We start from the raw sequence: 21076 nt of genomic DNA, 5'->3' as shown, positions 1-21076 counted from the left end.
TGGAGCACAGAGCACTTCCCCAGTGTCCTTGCTCCCCCGCAGACTCCTGCTGCCAGCAGACGCAGCCCCTGGGTGACTTTTTAAGACATCCATTTGGCTTCTCCCCGAGTGCCCTGTGAGTGGACCCACGAGGGTTCCACACTGGGTTCTCATGTGACAGTCATGCGGGAGTGCTCCAGGGGCCAGGCCTCGCCCACCTCGTGGCCGCACTCCTAGGCAGTGCTCCCGGGAGGCCCACCGTCTGGGGAGCTGGGTGCTGGTGTCCGAGCCTCCAGCTTTGGTGGCGGTCAGTAGTGCCTTAATGTTCCCTGAGCCGCTTTAATTTCCCCAGATAGAACCCGAGGGAGGGTCTGCTGGGCCCTGCGTAGAGGTAGGCTTCACTTTTTTATGGAAACACAAACTATTTGACTTTCCTCTACCAGGAATTTGTGAGCAGCTCCCAAAGTCAGGCCACCATCATGGTCATCTGAAGAGATCTTTAAAAGGCAGATCCCTGGCCCACGGCTACTGACCTGCGTCCCGAGAGGACGCCACTGGTATTCCAGCGGCTGGGGAGGTGGGCTGTGGACCAGCCACAGGGGGCTCAGACCCCGGCTGGGGTGTAACTGCTCGGCCTCGGTATTTTAACCTGTGAACCCTGGCTCATGACCTTGGCCACTTGCTGGGGTTGGGGAGAAGATGGCTTCCTGAATGTGTGCGCAGCATTCAGGAGCAGGGGTTTCTTATGAAGGCCCACTGGGCGCCCAAATCAGCCCCGTCCAGGTCAACTTGACCTGGGCCACGGCCATCAGCACTCAGCATCACCTCTCGAGGGGCGGGGAGGGAAGATTTCAGTTTAGACTCAGGTCAACGCTGCTTTGCCACAGTGTGGTTAGACCAGGCTGTGGGTGCTGGGGGTTAGCCGGGGTCCGTGTGCACCTGCAGGAGCGGTCGACACCGTCACGTGGCTGAAGACGCACCTGGACGGGGCAGAGTGCACCTCTACGCCCCTGGGAGGGGGTTACCAAAGCCATCTCCAACCTCACGATGAGGCTGACTGAGTGACAGAACCAGCTGCATCAACACGGGACCAGCTTCTCTCCCTTCCAGGCCTCTGCTCGCCCGGCGCTCCTGCTACCCGAGGCCACACGACACCTTTGATAGAGTGCATGCTTCTCGTACTTTAGAACTTATCCTGCAATTTAGAATAACCCAGCCCTGTATAAACCCAACCACTATATAATTCACTGCATGGGGAACAGTCCTGGAGCAATCACCTCTGCAGGACGTCGCTGAGCCCGAGCCACTTAGAGGGATCATTCCACAGGGACCCACGCAGGCTCCATGTGTTTGTTTACAGAGGCCTGGAACAAACAAGTCATTCTGGATGCTCTTTTTAAAAATTAGGAACTGCTGTATTCCACTACCAAGGAACGGAACTTGGTTGTAGCTGTCAGTCACATCCCCGTCCCTGCTCCGACCTGTGCAGAATGCCGGGCTGCGGGCAGGGGAGTGAGCCCGGACCCACCCTCAGAGTCACCACACCACTGTGCCAGCAGGAGGTGAGGATGGCCCAGGGCCACCTGCATGGCCTGAAGGAGACGCTGGACACTGAAGGCCTCGGCCAATCACAGCCCCCTCCCTGCAGCCAGGGAGGAGTCGCGGTCCTCCGACGCCACCTGTTGAACAGACACAGAGACTTCTTCATGGAGGAAGGCTCACGGCAGCCTCCAGCTTCTCAGGCTGTTGGGAGCACCCTGTCTCTGGACAGGGCCCTGGTGCTCCAAATGGCACATGGGAAACCGCAGACTGGCATCCTGAAGTCCTCGTGGGGTGAACGTGGCAGCTGGGGATCCAGCTGTCAGCCCTGATGGACGCTGCAGGGCGGCATCACCGCTTCATGGCTGGGACACTGGGCAGCTAGTGGGTGCTCAGGGGAGTGGTGGGACCCAGACGCTCCACTGGAAAGCACCTATGGGCGACCGGAGCTGTTCCTAGGCCAAGCTGAAATGGGAACCCCCACATCACTTCCCTAGAGCAACGGTCCCACCCACTCAGGATGAGGCTCACGCCAGGGTGAGAAGGAAGAGAAGCCCATGTTTGAGAGCAAGTAATTAAGTTCACCCGGATCACAGTTGTGCTGAGAAGGTGTCCCTGGCCTCACGCAGTGGACGCAGGCGGCCTACCCCAGGTGTGCTCCCGGCCCTCACCTCCCCAGGAGCTCTGTCCCTGGCAGCCCCGTCCTCCGGCCCCTGAGCAGCCACCCCCGCTCCACCCCTGAGTGATTGTCTGCAGCCAGCCTGACTTCCAGTCCAGTGTGAATAAAGGGTGGGGTGAACGGGTCCAGGTGCGAAGACGGAACGTGGGCGCAGGCCTCACGCCCGGCACGGAGCCCAAGCCACCGTGGATCGTGGGCTAACTGGAAAGCGAGAACTGCCAGACTCTCAGAAGGCAGCAGGAGGAGAGTAGGTGACCTTGGCTGACCGGGGTGGGTGATGGCGTCTGGATAAAGCACCAAGGGCAGGATCCGTGAAGGAAGGAATTGATGAGCTGAATGTCACTGAAAGTCAAGATCTCGCTCTGTGAAGGACGCCTTCGGGACAAGGCAAAGAAGGCCACAGGCCAGGAGAACACGTACCGAAGGACACGTCGGATACGGGCTGCTGTGGAGACTGTCCACGGGACTCACAGGACTCAACAGACAGCCCACCGTAAAAAGGGGTCAAGGCCCCAACAGACACTACCCTGAAGGAAATGCACAGATGACAAGGAAGCGTGTCACCAGGGTGCAAGTCAGGACAGCAGGGATGTCTCCACACCCTCACTGCTGGGGACACAGCCCAGGGTGGCCCCTCCCTAGACCCTCACTCTCCCCGTGGGCCCCGGAGGTGACCCAGGCAGGGTGGCTGTGGCGGCCTCACCCTCGAGCCCCAACCTGGAGCCACCAGATGCCCCAGGAGCTGGGTAAGCGGCAGCCTCCCCAGAGGAGGGACCACCCGTCAGCACGAAAGGAAATGCGCTGTGGAGCCTGAAGAGACGGGGCGCCCGATGCATGCCATGGAGGGAAAGAAGCCGGTCTGAGGAGGCCGCTGGCCGCTGTTAGGCTCTGGAAGAGGAGAGCTGCAGAGACAGCGTGGGCAGTGTGGCAGGCAGAGGGGTGGCCCGTGGGCGGGGAGACCCTACGTGCCCTGCGGTCCAGACCCACGCACGTGCAGCAGCCAAGGTGGCCTCACGTGGACCATGCTCTGGGCCACCTCAGCATTGCCACGGGCTCACTAGCGGTAGCAGTGGAACTCGCAGGGAAGATGCTGACAGTCGGGAGGCTACTCGTGAACGGGGTGGCGTCTGGGAAGTCTCCATACCCTCCCCTCCACTCTGCCGTGCACCTAGGACTCATCCATGAAATAAAGTTCATTAATAAAAGAGCCCCTTGGAACGGGACAGGACTGGGCATGCAGGCCTTCTCCTAGCCCGCGGCTTCTAGGGCCACAGCAGGTGGGGGTCAATGTCCCTCTCTCCAGCCTGGCCCTCCTGTGGCTCCAGGCTGCTATCAAACTCACTCCTTGGCATCTAGGCTTGGGGACCCTCAAGATCGAGGTCCCCAAGGTCCCTGCCCTCAGGAGGTCACGTTGGTTCCTCTGTCCTACCCTACCTTCCCAGTGGCTGGCCCAGAGTGGTGCTGCCCACAGGACAGGGACATGGAGACACGAGTTCGTCCATCCACCAGGGACCAGGGGTATAAACAAGAATGAAACACGGTCCCCAAGCACCTGAAATACTCAGGGACACACAAATTTGCATTTTAGAAAGCAGACCTTTAACTGAGGTGCTCACACGAGCCACTCATTCTAGTCACAGGGGAAGTCACAGAGAGGACATGTGCTGGACACCAGCGTCACTGACCTGGTATTTGCTCAAGGTTATGCAGCCAGAGGTGACTCTTCCCGGAGTTTCACCCAGTCCTCCCTGGGAGGGATGAGGGCAGGATCCCAGCAGGACGGGGACTCTCCTGCGACTGTGACATCCACGTGTGAATGTCACCAGCCACGCAGCACTTCCTGCCGCGGCAGCACCAGCCTCACCCTCAGAACGCCCAGCCTGCTGGGCCACAGGGCCTTGTGCACATGTACCTTCATGTCACTGTGCACGCTTCGGGGATGTGTCCACTTCCAGCATGACGGGGACTAACAACTAGAATTAGAAACCCTGCCCTTCCTGAGTTTCTCTCATGTGCGTGGGCTTTCCGCTCACTGGATCTCAGGAGTGAAGGAAAGCACGGCTCACCAGGGCAGCAATCCTCCCCCCGCCCACCACCTTCTCTGTGACAGCCTGTCCTGACACCCGGAAACTCCAAGCCAGAAACCCAACGCCCTCCGGAGAGAGTGGACGCTCTGTGGACTGAGGTCTTGGCTCAAAGGGGAGCAAGTGCGCTGGGATCACTGTGTCCAGCGTCTCCCATCAGGGGAGGGTCAGGAGGAACTTGGAGTGGTTACCCCCATGGGCTGCGGCCGGCAGGCAGCTGATGTCCCCAGGAACCCGCACTTGCCAAGTGCTGGGAGAAATGGGTCCAAACCTGGCTCTGCACACAGGCGCAGGACACCAGACTGGTGGTGACCGTGGCTTCTGCCGGTTCTCTCTGCAGAAGCGCCTTTCACAGCGGCTCCATGAAGCCCAGTCAGAGGAGGAGCTGGTGGGACCCATCACGAGGCCGTGGGCGGCAGAGCTGGAAGCAGCCTCTCCACAGAGCAGTGGCCACCCAGGAGGCCGCCAGGAAGGGCCACATTCTGATGTCCTCTCCATGGACATGGCCGAGGAGCAGCAAGTCTGCTCTGCCTTCCCTCGTCCTGGGGTTTCTCCTCGAGTGCTGCTCTCTGGGTGCCGGCTCAGCAGGCCCCAGGCACAGGGTGACTCCCGTGAGAAACCCGCACACCACAGGCCCCCTTCACGTGCTGGTGGACCCTGATGATGGAAGTGTGTGTCGCCCCTGGACACGTCTGCTCCAGGCAGACAGCACGCCTGGCTCCCGGCACTGCCCGGCCACCTCATTTTTCTGTCCTGGCACCTACAAGGGCTGGCAGTGCCTCCTTGTCCTCTGGCTGACCTCCCGCACGTGCCCATGGTGGCTGTCCTGCAGCGTGGGTGGTGTCTGGGACCCAAGTCCCATCTTGGTTGTCTGGGCGCCTGCTTCTCACTTCCCAATTTAGAGGTGTGATTTGTTCTCTGAGCAGCTCTGCTCCCCGCCAGTCACGGAGGGGATGACGCCACTCAGGCCGTCACTGTCACCTGCCGTCACAGACTGTCTGGCTCTCGTCCCAGGAGCTCTGCTTGCCCCTCACAAGCTGCCCAGGGCTCCACATGTGCACGGCTGTGGCCATCCCCAGCCCGTGGACTTCTGCAGATGGGCCCCTCTCCCTCAGGGAAGGACACACAGTGGTGGCAGCGAGCTTCCTTAAAATGCCCTCGTGAGCAGGACACGCGGCCACTACTGAGGAGCAGCCATGGCCAAGGCAGAGGAGAGGCAGGGGCCCAGCCACATGACCCTCCTCAATCCCACCCCAGCCCTCCAGGACTGAGACGCCAGGTGAGGGCGAGCTGGACACACCAGACGGGGAAGGTCATCGCATATTGGGGGGTCACCTGGACACGCCCCTCCTTGCACAGCTGCTCTGGTGGGTGCCCACTCCTCTTCCTCAATGGCAAGCCGAGCGCCCTTCCCCTCGCTGTTTCTCACCCTGGAGGGCCTGCTCCACGTCCCCAGCGCCGTCCTGAGACCACGCAACACAATCTGGTGCAGCTTCTTACTGCCCACTGGGGCTGCAATTGCCGTCCGCCCTGGGATCTGCCCTGCCCTTCCCTAACCCCGGGCCCTAGTGCGAGCTGCGGCCCTCCCTGGCCACCACATGGGCTCCTACAAGACGCAGGCCGAGGTCAGGCACGGGAGTCTGAGGGGGCCCCTCTCCCTCTGCTGCAGGGCATGCCCTCAGTCCCTGCTTGCCCCTCAGCCCCAGGAGCCAGCGGGGCTGGCTTTATGTCCTCTGCTGGACTCCCTGTCTCTCTAACACCTGGATCCAGGCTCCCACATTAAATTCCTCCTGTAAAAGTGCCAGCTGTGGCCTGTTCACTGGCTGGCCTCAGAGCATCTCGCGGTCCTGATGACACAGCAGCCACCGTCCTGTCCCCACTGCATTCTGAATTAGTCTTATGTGGGTGGACGGTCTGCAGTCCCTGGCCCATCTCCCTCAGCCCAGGGCTCAGCTGGGTGGCTCTCTGGCTGCGGAGGCCCTGAGCACAGGGCTGAGCAGGTCTGAAGCCAGGGAGGCCGAGAGCCCGTCCCACTCCTGCTCCTGGCTCTCACTTGGGCCCTGAGAGTCTCTCAGCTATAAAACAGGGTCTCTGTGGGCACCGCCCATGGCAGGGCTGTGAAGATCCAATTTCTACTTACGTTGGATATGGATAAACGTGTGTTACGAGCCTAAGCTTAGAAAAAACATGTGTACATATCTATGTTCAGAACACACACATGTGCACACCTGCTTCTTGGTGAGTGTGGCAGGCCCGGGCCCTGCGGAGGCTGCCTGGGACTTCCGTCTCCCCAGGGACAGCCCAACTCCAGGTCTTACGCAGGCGTTAACAGAGCCTTTGTGGAATAAGAGCTCAAACAATGCTAAACGATGCTTGAAAAGCAAATGTGGGGATCCTGTGGCTGATCTTTAATGCTGACTAAAATTCCAACAGAGAGCCGCGGAGCGTCCTCCCTGATCAGCACTGCATGCTCCCTGTTCCTGCGGCCACTGTGGCCATCCCGATAGCACAGCCTGGAGGGGGGTGGGGGACAGCTGAGGGTATCTGGGGGCTGGCTCTGGCCTCAGTCCTGTTCTTCAGTACCACCAGGACTGCGCATTTGGCTGCCGCACACACAGGCAGATGCAAAACCATATTGTAGAGGAAGACATTTGCAAATCAGTCTAACACGATGCTGCAAATCTATCTCAGAGCGGCGTTCACTTGTGGTCCATGACAGAATCGCAACCACAGGGGCATCTACAGACCACTGTGAAAGCAGGGTCTGGTTTACTTTACCACAGAGTACGAGGCAGCATCTCCAAGTCACAGCTACGTCCACGTGTGTGTGCGTGTGCATGTGTGCGAGCACGTGCCTGTGCGTGTGTGTGTGGGGGGGGGAGGGGGATGAAGGGAGGCTAGCAGCAGGGCCTCCGAGGCTCCAGGGCAGAAGCCCTGTGTTTCCGGACAGTGGTTTTTCCCGATTGGAATTTTAGTTCTGGGCACTTAAAGGAGACAGGGGGCTGCAGGACACTGCTAAATCCTTCCCTGTGGTCAGTGAGGTTCCCCTCCGGACGCAAGGTCAGCAGACGCACCACATTTTCCTTTGTGTTTTTCAAAGCTGTGCTCAAAGTGGTCACGGGGCAGCAGAGGCTGCACACACACTGCCGTCCGGCGGGTCTCCCTGCTGGCTCATCTGACGCAGGCTCCTTACATCAGGCTCATTATTAATTACATGGTGGTCACTACGACCTAAAGGCTCCACAGAGTGAAACCAAACAGAAACTGTTCTTGCTTCATTTGACTTGAGTCTTTACTATTTTCAGAGATGCCAGGAACACATTATATCAGGGAGCAGTTTTCTAAAACAGCAATGAAGAACCCTAAGTTTACAACGGAGTCTGCAGCTTGCACTTGGACGTCACGTTCCAAAACGTTCAATGACGCTGTAAAATCTCACCCGCGGCAGAAACAACAGACGCTCCCGAGTATTTGCTGCCAGCATCCGCCGCGCGCCCAGGAATGCCCTTGGCAGCACAGAAAAGGAACCGGGGGTGGGGGGAAGCACTGGAAGATGTTTCAAGAAAAGAGAATTTTGGAAGCAACCAGAATCGTGTTCTAAAGAGGGTTTGATGCGACTCGGTGGCCCCGGGCAGGTGATTACAAACTGCACTTCCCTCTCCTCCCAGGGGGGACCTTCCTGAGAACCCGAGAATAAGTCTGTCTGTCCAGTCCCATGGGTATCGACCCCCAGGCACTATGTCACCTGTCCATCAAGGGACACTCATGAGAACCACCAGCCCAGGGGGTGTTTTCTAAAGCTCCAGGGAGCAAAGGGACTCCACAGTCCAGTGCGGTGGCCCTCAGCTCCTCGGCCTGCGGCCACCCTCCACAGGGCCTGGCACAACGGCCCCGGAGAGTCGTCACAAGAGGAGACTGGGGTGGCAAACAGGCCAGGGGCAAGACCCCAGCAGGCACGTACTGCACAGATCTCCAAGGCCACCCTCCTCGCCACCAGCCCTGGAGGTAAAATAAGAGGCAGTGTGGCAGCCGCGCTCCCAGCCTGGAGAGAGCTGCCTGAACAAAGGCTCAGATGTGGTGGACATCGCCCACGATGGGTTTTACTGTAAGAACACAGAACTGAGAACCGTAAGCAATCTGCTCAGCGAATCAGAAATCCAGCTCCCTGCTTACAAATAAAGTCACGGTGCCCATCGGTTAGCAGTGACTCCTAAAGCAGGCTGTTTCTGGAAGTGAAGGCTGAGGTCGGGTTAAACGACCTGTGACTGACACGACAGGTGTTCACTGCTCTTCATGGGAGGAGCTCCCCAGCCCACGGGCACAGCCCTCTGTGGAGGCACAGGGACAGCTGTGCCCTGCAGTGGGCTCCCACGGTCTTGCTGGAGGCTGCTGGTAAAATCCAGGAAGTCTGCCAGAAGTCTGCCTTCGTGGTCACACACGGTGCTGTCAGGAATTCCATCACAGACTCACAATAAAGGTGTGAAACTAAGTCAAAGGCACTGACTCCTTCCTGAGTTTCACCACATTTAGGCGGAAGAAACACCAAGGAGGCCCAGCCTTACAACACAGGATTGCCAAAGGGCGGAGTCAGGGCTTTCCACCCCTCCCAGGAATTGGGACCCCCCACCACAGGAGCAGAACCCATGGTCAGATCTCGCCACTGCAGCGCTGGGGTAGCCTCCAACCCCAAGGCACAGTTTTTAATTGAAAAAAGTTTAAGTAAAAACAAGTTTTACTGCATAGCCTAATTCTGGGGGCCTAGTTAAGTCTACTCTTCAGCAAAAGGGGAGGAAATGATTCATGCTTCATCTTAGAGCAGACACGTGGGAGATTCTGCTTACTGGAGAATGTAAGCCAGCAGTACTGTTTGCTGAGTTGATAGAACAATCCACCCAAACCGAGCTGATAACTGCGCTTCCCAGGAGGCGGTGAAGTCCAAGTTCACAGACGTCCAGACTTCGTGCTAAGGGAAGTGGTGGTGAGGGGTCAACCTTGGCCGGGCTGCTTGTGCCCTGGCCCCCAGCGTCCTGCCCGGGGGGAGCAGTCTGCCTTCCCTGGGCACCTTGGGCCAGCTGGTGGGACAGCATGATGCTGGGGAGCTTGGGTCTCCTGGTGTCAGGGGACCAGAGAGACGAGATGGGAGGCTGGGTCAGCACCGGACAGTTGCTCCTGCCTCTGAGGCAGCTCCTGAAATACTCTGGACCCAGGCTCCAGGGAGCCTCCTTCCCTGACAGGGTTCCACATGCAGAGTCCCAACTCTGAGATGGGAGGACAGCTGGATGAGGTCCAGCTTCCAACGGGAGAGGACCCCAGAGCTCCTCTTGGTGATGTCTGACTCTGCCCTTTGTTTGCCCTGCCCTGGCTGATCCCAACCTGTGTCTCTCCCTGGAGAATCTAACCGAGGGCATGTTTCTAGTGTTTCGAGCCCTAGAGAATCACTGATCCCAAGCATGGTTTTGGGAACCTCTGACCTTGAAACTGGTGTCCCAGTGAGGGGGACTTGGGGACAAATTGTGGTTGTATGACCCCTCAGAGGCCAGGACTATGGTGGACGCAGGACAGGCATCACTGAGGGCCCCCAGAGGTGGCACGTACTGTGTGTCCTGCAACTGGTCACGAGCTGAGTCTGAGAGCCAGCTGTGTGGCCGCAGGAGGGGACCTCCCCACACTGGGCCATTTCTTCCTTTGGGAGATGGAGGTGCTTTCAGCCTCCACAGGTGTTCATGAGACCTGGCTGATGGTGGCTGCGAGCCTGGCACCAGCAGGCACTGCAGAAAGTGGGGGCATCATTCCTGACGGAGAAAGAGTGGACCCAGGATGCAAAACCAAGAAAGTGTCCCCAGGGAGCTTAGGAAATGATAGGCACCCTGCGTCCCTGTGCTGTGCTGGCATTCTGCAAGGAGGGGACCAGTGCCCCTGCAGCGACACCCGGAGGATGCACGGTGGTGACTTGGGACTGTCTGAGTCACCTCCTGGGCTTCCCCTTTGTCACGGGAGACACTTGTGACTTGTGCTTTAACACAGTAGTGTGCGGCCCGTCTCCTGACCACACAGAGGCGCGTGAGCAGGGCTGCAGTCCACTGTGTTCACATACTTCACATCTGGAGAGAAGCTTAACCACCTCTGATCAGCCAGTCTGACCTGTGGGTCAAAGAGCGGGACTCTTCTGGCTCTCCATAAATACCCACTAAACTCCGCAGTTCAAAGGCGCTGTGGCCCGAGGACAGCCCCCATGTGGACATTCACAGCTCCTTCCGTGGGCGGGAGCGCATTCCACCCAAACCACCTGTGAGCTAAACTGGATCCACTCTCAAAGTTAAAAACTGTCCCTAGGGAAGATGTGACCCTGGCGCCTCCCAGCCCCAGTGGGAGGCTTTCTTTTTCTGTGAACTTGGGCAGACAGAGTTGTCTGGAAACTGGAGGATGTACCAGAAAGTCAAGATCTGCACGTCACCCCTGAGAGCCCTATTTTATACCCTCCAAAGCATCCGCCAGACTTGAAAACCTGTGATTTTGGTTTGTGGTTTCTAACGATTTCCTAAGCCCCAAATTAAAAGTAACCTTTGCAAACAGGAGGTCTTACCCACAAGGAAACCGAGTTTAAAATGGATAGGGGTGGGCAGACAGACACCAGGAGACAGACACTCAGAACCCCAGTGCAGCCGTTGACCCTGTTGCTGAAAAATGTCCCCCAACACGATCCCTCAAGTGTGTGCACGACCCGCGTGAAATCCGCATGGACACGGGATTTTCAGGAGGGTGCCACATGCCACCTGTCACACAGAGCCCCACCATGCCAAAGGATGATAACGGCTAAGAAAATAAAAGACAGCTCCGCTATTGCAGGTGAGCGTGCTTTGCTACGAAGTACCTGACATGTTTGAAGAGAGAGGGGAGGGGACTTAGGAGCCCAGTGGGATACTCGCTGCTCCCCCCATCATCACAGCTCCCAGGAAGGTTTTTTTATGCATAATTCCCAAAGTAATTCCATTCTTTCTGGCGCTATACTAAAAACTAGGAAGTAGCAGGTTTTCTATTTTCATATAATCAAGCACAGAATCTCCAGCGAACACTCCAACAGACTCCTTCCTTGTTCCCAGAGAGGAAGAAAACACACAGCGCCCTGTCCCTCCCGCTCCCCCAGGCCAGGTCGAGGTCTGAGTCGGGCACCTGGGGCGCTCAGCTTGTCATTCAAGAGCAAAGGCACGGAACACCCACACGGGCCACCCCGTGCTCGCTTCCGACCTGCTTAATGAAGAGCCCAGATTCAACAGCGTTTAGCTCATCAGACAGTGAGAATGCGAACGTGCGTGCGCCCCGGAGAACTCTTCTTCTCACTGTGCTCCCGGTTTTGAAGCCGGCTTCTTTGTTCTCCGCGAAGATTAGTTTGGTAACAGCTCCAAGGCCACAGTGCGTGCTGGCGGGAGTGTCCACGCTGGCTTGGGAGGGGACTCGGGCTCAGCTCACACAAAGACTAGATCACCTCTCACCTGAAGGAGCAGGCCAGTCGAGGCAGGTACTGGACGGTTAATAAAGCTGGATCCCAGAGGCGCGGGGCCACTACAGCCTGGCTCCCAGCTGAGGAGAGCCTTTGTGTCCAGCATTGCCCAAACCAATTGACCTCCCTAGTAGTAAGCGCTATTCAGGGACCAGTGCTGCACGCAGGAGCAGAAGGGAGCCTGGCTCGTGACCAGGAGGGGCCTCGAGGCCATCATGGACCAGGAGATCCCTGCCCATAGCCCAGTTCCAGACTGTCGCTTTTCAGCTGAATTATAGGTGACTTCTCATCTCCCACACCAGAGAAGAGCCCAGAGTGTCCCCACTCAGCCACACTCACTCAGCGGGACTCTAAGCTGGTCAGTAGGTTATAGCCGAAGCCGTCACACAGGAACACCCCATGGGGTCTTCTGTACATGGCATGGTTTCAGTGGTCCCTTCGGTCCCTCTGGGCATGACCTGTCCCTCTTTTCAGTACGTTTCCAACCCCAATCAGGGCCCTGACATGTTGAGTTTCCTGAAAAGTAGTATACTCTGAATCAAGGGGTTTCATGGGACAATTTGGGACTTCAACAGACGGGTGGGGGTCGTGCTCACAAAGAAGATACCTCCTCCCATCTGGGTTTGCAAAATGGTCAGTCACTGACAAGGACAGAACCAAGGGAGCGTCCCCAGGCAGAGCAGAGCAGGGAGGCCGTGGCTGAAGGCTGGGGCTCAAGGCAGGCCTGGGAGGGGACTCAGCCTGTCTGCACTGGAAGAGGCAGAAGCTTATGGGGGACTCCCCCCAACGCCGTGTTTTCACGTGATTTCGTTAGCTTCAGAACATGGAGGCAGAATGGATTCAGGAGCCCCGGCCAGGACGCAGGAGCACACCATAGTCAGGTTACTGGCTGCACAGCCGTGGCCTTCCTCCAGGTGTTGGCCTCACCCCCTCCCCACAGAGTGCAAAGCAACCTGCCCCATTTGGCTGGATGGAGATCTCAGGGCGCCCGCATCTTTAAGAGCCAGGGTGAGGCTACAGTTGTGACCCGCAAGACGATTTCAGAAACGCCGTTAGGAAGGTGGACGCCCTCGCCATCATGCGTCCCCTTCAACAGATCCTGGCGCCACAGGATTGCCAAATTTGCTCATTAATCCAGCCAACACCCGTCCTCAGCAGCCCTCACACTGGAAAGCCTGGTTGGGCCCAAGAGCTCCTGATGACCGAGGTGCAGGCCAGCACAGGGCTGGGACCAGGGGTGCCTTGTGTCCACCCCAGTTTTAGTGGGTATCCCAGTTCTTCATGCACTTGGCCTTGGGTTCAGGCTGACCCCTCAGCCCATCTGTCCTCACAGGTGGTCTTGTTCAGTGAGAGCCCTGCAGTGCTGTCCTCTGAAGGGGACAGCACACAGGCTAAGTGGACAACCTCCCAGATACGGCCACACTGGAGGATAAGGTGCCAATTCCAGAGAGTGGCAGGTGAGGACAAAAGCCATCAGCCCCTCCCCACCACAGCTGCCTGTCCTGTGGGTCCCTGGCACTGTAGGGCCTGGGCACCAAGGCTCAGGAGGGGGCCCAGCCCTCTGCCCAGTTCACAGCCTCCAGGAGCCTGTGGGAAGAAGCTGCCATCCCGGGCCTCCGCCTGGTCCGGCCAGCAGAGGCCAGTCACTTTCCAATTCCCTCTGCAGGCTCCTCCCCACACTGGGGTCAGGCGCTGACAGTCAGCGTGTCATTGTTCACAGAACCAGTGTCAGTCATTGACCATGCATGGCCGAGGACGGGGGGCAGCGCCCGGCTGCTTCCTGAGACCCTCCACTGCGGGGAGAGCGGAAGTGGCGCTCCCGGGCAGCCTCCATAGCCCCCAGCTGTGCCTGAAACTTTCTTTTCTCTTTTCTTTTACATCTGCCTCTAGATTGCCAGTATCCACCTGTGAAACACTGGGGGACAGGGACACATTTGCCTTTCGGAGACTATGAATGCTGCTCAAGTTCAGCATCAGGAAACTGGCCCTCACGGCCTTCCTGGTAGGTAAATGTGCACAAGTCATGGCCCCAGGAGCAGGGGGCTGGCCTGCAGCAGGGCTCCAGTCAGGGTGCTGCACCCTGTCAGGGCGGGTGGGGGCAGAGGGCCTGAGCTGGCCACCGGCTGCCAGGGAAGCTGGTGGAGCTGTTCACGGCATCAGGTGACAGCTCTTGCCTCTCACTGAGCCAGATACTCCCAACAATGACCCCCGGAGCATGCTGCCACCTGCACCCATGTTCAACGCCCACTACCCTCTCCCACAGCGAGGTCTCTGCTGCCCACGGGTCTCCAGGATACCCACTCAACACGCTCCCCTCCTGCAGGGGCTACCTGGCCACCTGGGACACCTTCACTCACACCTGGCAGGCAGTCTGACCTCTGCAGCCTCAGCAAGACTCTTCCATGTCCAGAACCCTTGTTCCAGACACAGACCCTATGAAGCCAGGCTGTGCCCAAGAGCTCAGAGACCACCGACTGGGTCTGCGAGGTGGGCAAACTGGGACCCCACCCTGTCAGTCATTCCAGCAAGGCCAGGCATCAAGGGAACGTCTGGCCCGGGCCCAGCTGGGGAGGTGGGTGTTGCCCTTAGATCATGGGTGTGCACCTGAACTCCTTAGGGGCAGAGCAGCGCTGTGCTGTGAAAGTCCAGCACCAGGCAGAGCTGCCCAGTCACTCACGTTGGCTGACCCAGTAACAGAGCTGCCTGGGCCACACCAATGGCGGACCCCCTCTAGTCGGTGTCCATTCCTTGCCAGTGGGAAGTGCTCCCAATCCCGTCTCCGCAGGTTCACACCTGTGCATACCTACTGGCTTCCTGCTGAGGTGGATGACCGCTGACCCCGCTGTGGGCTCAGAGCGTGCTGTCAGCCTCTGCTTGCCCAGGGCTTCTTTCCTGGGTCTCTGCCCTGGTGTCCTCACAGCTCACGGCTGTTTCCTCCAGGGGTGGAGGTCCTCGTGGGCCCCAGGGTCAGCTTGGCCGCTCAGACGGTGCATCAGGCACAACACGGTGGCTGTTAGGCCCTGCCCTGGGACCTTCCATGGGTCACCGAGGTTCCGCCTCCCTTCTCCCATCTTGGCGTGGAGCTGACTTCTGCCGGGTCCCTACCTCTGTCTCTGAATGCCTGGGCAGGTGGAACTGGGGGCATTTCTGTTTCGAAGGTCTTGGCTGAGTCTTGGTTCTTTAGCATCAACAGCAGGAAGTCACCTAAGGGCACAGAGCACAGCCTTGCTCCCCACAAGGTGACGATGGGCATCCTGACGCCTGAGACACCCCTCACCACCCCAGATCTGTGACATCCTCCCAATGTCTGCCTGCCTGTGTCCCTCCCCCCGCCGTCTCCTAGCTCTCACTGTGGGCACCCTGTGATGTGCACTGGTCCTCAGCCTTGCCCAATGTGGGCATCTCTAAGGAGCTTGGTGGATGGCCAGCACTAAGATCCTGGGGCCCAAGCCCCTGCCACTCAAGAGGGTTTCAGTACGTGGCTATGAAGAACCATGACGTGATTAGACAGGGGTCCTGGGTGTAGGGTAACTCATGGTCATCTTGCCTCTTCCTGGAGGCCCTCAGAGCTGCCCAGACACTGACCCAAGGCCACAAGGTATACAAAGCTCTCAGCCATGAATTCTCACTGACAGCTTCCTGCTTGACTCCCCTGAGCACTAGGGTGCTCTCTGCTCTCACTGGACCACTCTGCAGCAGCGGGTATTCCAACAAGTCAGGGAGAGCAAAACCAGACTACTGGGCAATGCCAGCCCGTGAAGACAGACCGTGAGGGGGCCATCAAGGAATTCTCCAGGGGACAGTGTGAGTTGCAAACATATTGACCCAAAGGAGATAGTCAGAGGGAGACCTGGGTGGGACTTCCCATGAAGGACAGAGAAAAGGCCTGAGACCAGACCGAGCTTGCTGGGCTCCAGGACAGAAGGACGCGGGGATGGCCGGGCTCAGATGCAGGAGGAATGGAGGAGCAGGAGGAATGGAGGAGCCCTCCTGTTATTCTTAGGCACTAGGTGTGCAGGTCAGAGGATGCAGATCATCAAAGGGGTGAGCAGAGCCAGTGGCTTGCTCTGCTGACCCTGCCAGGGCTTCACTCACTGAGTCAACCCACCCCCAAGTCATTACCACCTCCTTTATCATCACTGTCACTGTCGTCACTTCCACTGTGTCCACCCCTGCCATGACCACCACCAACACTATGATCACCAGATCCTTATCATGCACATTGCCCATACCACCACCTTCATTGTCATATCACCTCCATCAGCACCAACTTTATCATCATCGTCACCATCATCACCATCATCATCACCACAACCATCTTCATCAACACCATCATCACCATCATCACCACCACCATCACCACCACCACCATCTTTATCACCATCATCACCACCACCACCACCATCTTTATCACCATCATCACCACTACCATCTTCATCAACACCATCATCACCATCATCACCAACATCATCTTCTTCTTCATCACCATCATCATCACTATCATCACCACCACCACCACCACCACCTTCATCATCATTGTCACCATCATCACCTCCACCACCACCACCACCATCTTTATCATCATCACCACCACCACCACCATTGTCATCACCATCATCACCATCATCACCTTCATCATCATCATCATCACCATCATCACCTCCACCACCACTGTCTTTATCATCATCACCACCACACCACCACCACCACCATCACCACCACCACCATCTTTATCACCATCATCACCACCACCTCCACCATCTTTATCACCATCATCACCACCACCACCACCTCCACCACCACTGTCTTTATCATCATCACCATCATCACCACTACCATCTTATCATCACCACTGTCATCTTCATAGGCCACCACCATCTAATCACTGCCAGCACAGTCTGGTGGTGTCACCACTACCATCAACTTCACCATCACTGCCACTGTCATTCTCACATCACAGTCACTGCCAATGCCGACCGCTCTGTGTGTTGAATCTAGGTGGCTCCATATCCTGCTCACAGTTCTGGCTCTCTAACCACGTGGCACCATTAACAGAGGTACTTAAAGGAGGATAAGACAAGCCACCGTCCTCCATACCTGGTACATGCAGACAGGATGCTTTGGGGTACAAGAAACTGGTTGGAGATGAAGCTCGTTACCCAGGTAAGTGGGGGAGCTGACTGCCACAGCCTGCAGCAGATGGTGGTGGCCATCCCACCTCGAGGAGGGCCCTGTGGTCATGGCAACACCGTGTAAGTCCTCATTGTCCTCTTTGTCGACTCTGCTTTGGGTGGACACTGTAAACACAGGTTTTCTCTCTTTCAAGGAAAATTCTCACTCTGAAAAGGAGAACTCTGGTACAAAGCACCTCTTACCAGTCAGTAATTTTCTGACAAATTAGAACACTGATTCTTCTTTGTGCAGTGAACTTCCATTTATGACCCTATTATGCATCCAGGCTTCTCATTCTCTGTGTTAACTTGCTCACCCCAGAAGAAGCCCTCCTGTTATTCTCAGGAGCTTGGCTGCATTTATAGACCAACAGCGTCTTTACCTACGCAGATGTAGTCACACTAATGTCACAGTCAACATGCAGGACGCATCTGTTGCTCTAAAGATACCACAAGAAATAGCCTCACAGAGCCCCTCTCTGGGCTGCCTGCCCACAGCTCCTGATTTTGTTGGTGCAAGAGCTGTTTCAGCATGTATTTTGTCCAAGGAAGTCTTTCTTACCCCGAGGATTATATAATAGCTGGGCACCTTGAGCAGAGTTTTTCAACCCCAGCACTTTGGGCCGTTGGGATGGATCATTCTGTGATGGAGGGGGTCATGCAGTGCATCACGTGAGGTTGAGCAGCACCCCTGGATTCTACCCACTAGAGGCCAGGAGGACCCTCCCTCGAGTTGTGACAATCAGAAATGTTCCTGGAGCCTGCTAAATGCCCATGGGGTGGGGGCAAAATGAGTCCAGGCTGAGATCCACTGACTTACAGGAAAACCTCAGATTCTTAAATAACTTGAGGTTCTCACAGCAGCCAAGTTTTCATGTCATGTACCACACTGCCAACACGGCCTGCCTAGTGGTGGAGAGGCCCGTCTACACCAGAAGGACGGAGATGGTAAATAGCACATAGGCTAGGCAGCAGGCTCCCGAGAGCTTTGAGGGAATGGTAATATTTAAAACTCATCCAAGCATCCAGTTACCCATGAATCCTCCTTTCCTTCCACCTGTCCATTTATCCATCCATCCATGTACCTACCTTCCCATCCTTCCTTCCACCCACCCACTCACCCATCCTCCCTTCCACCCACCCGCCCGCCCACCCACCTCTCCTCCCTCCCACCCACCCACCTCTCCTCCCTCCCTTCTACCCATGGCTCACACTTCACACCCACATGGACCCATGCTGAGGTGCGATGGACAAACCATACTCAGGGTCCTTCAGGACCTCACAGTCAAGCACTCTTGTGGGTTGGCCCCACCACCAAGGGCAGTTTGGGAAAAGTGGGAGGACATTTTGGTTACCTCGATGCCTGGAGTGCCACTCCCACCCTTCAGGCCTGAGTCAGGAAGGCCAGGGCATACCGAGGGGTGGGGAGAGTCCCCGTGGGCACCTGCTCAACCCGCCTGTTGTTCCTGTAGTTTAGAATTGAGTCCAGACCTTGAACCTACACATCTCACTGGTCTTTTGCAGAATTTGTTAGAATTGCACATTGAATCTTTCCGGGGACGACTGCCACAGACACAGTAGGACATCACCAGAACCCTGTGGCAGTCCTTCGCCATTCCAGAGAAGTACGCCTCTGCCTGAGCCAGAGGGGCCTTGGGGTCAGCTGTCCACACTGTGACAATGACATTGCAGGTGTTGCCTTCACGCAGGGGACCAGCCTTTGGCCCCTGCAGTGTGTCCGTGACACCCCCCCTACCACGCGGCCTTCCTGCTCACCCTCCCTAACGCTGTGGCGTGCTGAGTGTTGGTTTATTGAAAGGTGAGCTCCTGTGGAGACCACTCCTGTGGAGCGGTCAGGGCCCTTGGCTTGGTGGTGGTGCGAATCCACACTTGAGAGAGAATCACAGAGGACTTCCTGTGGTGCTAAAGTGTGGAAAGTTAGGGAGTGGTGAGCTCAGTCACCATGAATACGTGGAGATCCAATGGATGCCCTGTAAATCATATCTCCATAAAGCCACTAAAATGCCCCTAAATGTCCAAACCACCATGCAGTATGGGCCATGCCTTCTACCTGTCCACGAGGCCAGCCAGCAAGTCACGGCTGCTGAGCATCGTGTCCCCGTGCTGTGCTGGGGAGGCCCACACAGACTTGACGCTGAACGTGCCAGAGACCCTGACCCTGGGCTGCCATCTCTGCTGTTCCTCCCTCACCTGCATCTGGCTGACCCCCCGCTGCCCTACTCCTGCCTGCCCCATGTGACGGCACGTCTCAGTCACACTTGCTCCTTGGTTGTAACTGCCATTTACCTGGCTGTCCCCCTTAGTCATCACACCCGGAGAACAGGCCTCGTCCACTGCGGCCAGCAGTGGAAGAACACACGGCTACGGGAGCAGGCACCACCAGTACAGGCAGGGCACCCCGAGGAGCTTGCTTTCCAGGTGCTCCCACAGCACTGTGCAACCCGCAGAGGGACAGACGCAAAGCGTTCGGCTGTTCAGTAAATGAAAACAAATCCACAGCCGTGGAGTGTTGGCAGGTGAGTGGCCCTGTGGGCGCCATCTGTCTGTGAAGCAGAAGCCAAGGGCTGAGCCCTGCCAGGCCAAGAGGCCACGGCCCACTGGCTCCTGCCCCCAGGGCTGGGAGCAGGGCCATCAGGACCCTCCTCACACCATGGGCAGGACTCTGGGCAGGGCTCAGAGAGGCCCAATCTCTTGAGACAGGATTGGACAACTGTGAACGCAGTGACCTCAGCCTTGCCTGCTCGGCTGGCCCCGCAGCAACCTGCATCTTCAAAGTGCAATTTGAGCTCCTTCTTCAGGTACCTGGGACGTAGGATCCCATCAATGCCACTGCTCCCACGACAGGAAGATGAATGCTTCGACTTGACAGTTTCAAGAACTACAAATTGTTCGTGTTCCTGGATATCAAATGGTGACATTAAAATTACTTAATTTAATATCCTCAATGTACTCTTTGCTGGCTTTTTTCCCCCTTCCTTTCAAATTTCTATGACTTATTATAAACTGATATAATTGTTCCCAGGAAGTTTGATTTTCATTTCTTCATCTGCTTCTTAATAAAACCTTTTTCTCGCCTGCTAACTTGGGAGGAGACACATCACGAGTGCAACTTTTAAGAAGCTGCAGGATTAGACGCCAGCTCTGCCTTTCCCCGGGGTATCATTATGGAAGTCAGATCAGTAGATGGCATGCGGGGCGGGGCCGTGGGGGACCCATGGATGGGAAGAGGTGAGACAGGAAGCAGTGACACTCACCTCCCTCTGGTGCGGCCTGCTCAGGACCCAGCTCTCTGCTAGGTTCCCCCGTGACCAGGCCTCACTCGGGGTCCTCGCCTGCCTAAAAAGAATGCATCCCAAGAAGTGACCGCAAAGAAAATAAGCAGCTGACGCGTCTCCCTCCTCATCCTGCTTCTGTAGGAGGTGCTGAAAAGTCTTCAACAGTCGCAAAAATTTAAAAAGCTGAATCAATACCAACACTCAAGCAGCAAGCCACCAGATGAGACGCCTCAAACCACAGTTCCACCTTTGAAATTCGTTAACCCAGGCAACTCACTGAGCCTGCACCCGAGACGTTATTCACAGGAGAAGAGCCCAGTTGATAAATATGGAAACCTGGCTATTCTGCAGGGGCTGAAGGCTTTCACATAAATTCCCACTGGGATGAGCAATCTTTTCAGAACTCAAGCCACACACAAAGCTACTTAAGGATGGTTCTTCTTCTCCATCATGCAGTGTAAAGAATCCTTAAATGAGGAACCAAGGTCCATATGGACCAGCGGGATCAGGCATCATCTCGTATAATTTCCTGACACATGAGATACAAGCCAAGGGTGCCCGGACCTCGACATGTGGGGTCACAGCCTGTTTGGGGCCCAGCCCGGGAAATGAAAGGCAATCACTTCACCATGACCTGAGCCCAACATTCTGGCTGCCCCACAATCTTGCCACGGGGCCAAAGGGCCTGGAGACCGCTCCTCTAAATCACAACCAACAGTCCCTCGAGAGGAAGTGCGACTGTGGCTGGTCCCTGTGGGCAGGCAAGGTCGGTGCCTCAAGGTCCCAGGGTGAGCACGTGTCAGGCGATGAGGAGTCTCACTGTATGAAGT

General features: G+C 56.9%; 1 protein-coding gene across 2 annotated transcripts in view; it reads right to left on the bottom strand.

The window, feature by feature from the left end:
* Cdh4 (cadherin 4) overlaps positions 1-21076 on the bottom strand; it is a 408941-nt gene that overhangs the window by 255647 nt on the left and 132218 nt on the right. Inside the window, exon 1 of one of the 2 annotated variants that reach the window (XM_046433122.2) lies at positions 3883-5004. The exons of the other annotated variant lie outside the window; for it this stretch is intronic. The gene's annotated coding sequence lies outside the window, so the exon portion shown is untranslated. Of the gene's footprint in view, positions 1-3882; positions 5005-21076 lie in introns of those variants that run through there. 2 annotated transcript variants of the gene reach the window in all.

This window comes from Marmota monax, unplaced genomic scaffold (assembly GCF_021218885.2).
Source record: "Marmota monax isolate L192 unplaced genomic scaffold, Marmota_monax_Labrador192_F-V1.1 WCK01_AAM20220418_F8-fsc00014, whole genome shotgun sequence".
Taxonomy (NCBI): domain Eukaryota; kingdom Metazoa; phylum Chordata; class Mammalia; order Rodentia; family Sciuridae; genus Marmota; species Marmota monax.
This window is presented reverse-complemented; position numbering and strand designations above follow the sequence as displayed.